The sequence below is a fragment of the Gavialis gangeticus genome, unplaced genomic scaffold (genome assembly GCF_001723915.1).
Source record: "Gavialis gangeticus isolate Ggan-Ray unplaced genomic scaffold, GavGan_comp1, whole genome shotgun sequence".
Classification (NCBI taxonomy): domain Eukaryota; kingdom Metazoa; phylum Chordata; order Crocodylia; family Gavialidae; genus Gavialis; species Gavialis gangeticus.
This window is the reverse complement of record NW_017728995.1, coordinates 26,216,549-26,217,648: the sequence shown is the minus strand read 5'-3', so window position 1 is coordinate 26,217,648 and position 1,100 is coordinate 26,216,549. Positions and strand designations below refer to the sequence as shown.

At 49.9% G+C, this 1,100-nt stretch overlaps 1 long non-coding RNA gene across 1 annotated transcript in view; it reads right to left on the bottom strand.

Moving 5' to 3' along the window:
- Positions 1-300: 300 nt before the first annotated feature.
- The window catches only part of LOC109288020, a 468,804-nt gene continuing 468,004 nt past the window's right edge, over positions 301-1,100 (bottom strand). Inside the window, exon 3 of the long non-coding RNA XR_002095047.1 lies at positions 301-554. This is a non-coding gene — a long non-coding RNA (uncharacterized LOC109288020). The remainder of the gene's footprint in view (positions 555-1,100) is intronic.

The following is a 1,100-nucleotide window of genomic DNA, read 5'->3' as shown; positions in this document are numbered from 1 at the left end:
CCTGTTTTTTTGGTGGTTTTTTGCCAGGCACGAGTTTCTGCCCAGCGATTTCCCGCTGCAAGACGGGAATGCACAATCCGCACTCGAGCAAAGCCCAGAAAACGCACATGCCCTCCGCAAAGTTTAACGCTTTCCGCACGCGGCCGACGGATAAGGCGTTGCTAAATGAGGGGGGAAGGGGAAGGGGTGGGGGGGGGTTTCTAGATGTTTTTTTTAAAGGTCACGGGTGGGGTGGAGGGGGAAGACTGGGAATGTCAAAGTTGGGCTGCAGCTACTTACATGTCCATGCCAGCCCGGGGTGTTGTCGGGGACGGGCGGTGTGATTGGCAGGATCCGCGCGAGTCCGCCCGAGCCGCGCGCAGCCCCGCGGGGGCGACCACTTCGCGCCGGACAGCGCCCGTCGGAGGGAGCTGCCTCGTCCCCTGCTCCTCGCCTCTCTTCTCCTCCTCCATCCAGGACAGAGAATGAATCCATCTCGGTTTTTCTTCCCCCGGCTCTCCTTCCGATTGCCTACACATCCTCCAAGTCCTAGCCCTAGCTTTTAACTGCGGTCCCTGGAACAAGGGGGGGAGAGAAAAAAAATCGTTTATGGCTTAAAACATCCAAATGGCTGATTTGGTGTGTGTGTGTGTTATAAGAATGCGCCCACAACAACAAAAAAGTCACTTCTCTCTTCCCCACCGTACAGCAGAAGAATAAGAAAAAAGCTTTATATTTTTGCTGTGGGTATTCACAGATAATTTGATGCCATTGTTTCTGCTACAGATGGTTCTTTTTAATACAATAACACTGCTCTTTGTGCATACTACACACAATAAAAATCGAAAGCGTTCTCCTGAATAACCATTTTGTTCTCGCTTGTATAAGGCCAACAAAAGCTGCCGTGAGGTAATGGGCTCTGTTTATTGAAGCCATAGAATAGCGGTTTGATAAAGATTTTTTTTTTTCATATAGGAGAAGGGGGGAAAAGAAAGACCTTGCAAGGTCGAGCCGATCTCTTCATATTTTTTTTTCATTATTATTAAAATATTTGTATCAATACATTTATTTCAGTTGCAGCTGCAGGTCGCCCCCTTCCTCCCCCCTAGCCCCCCCCCCCC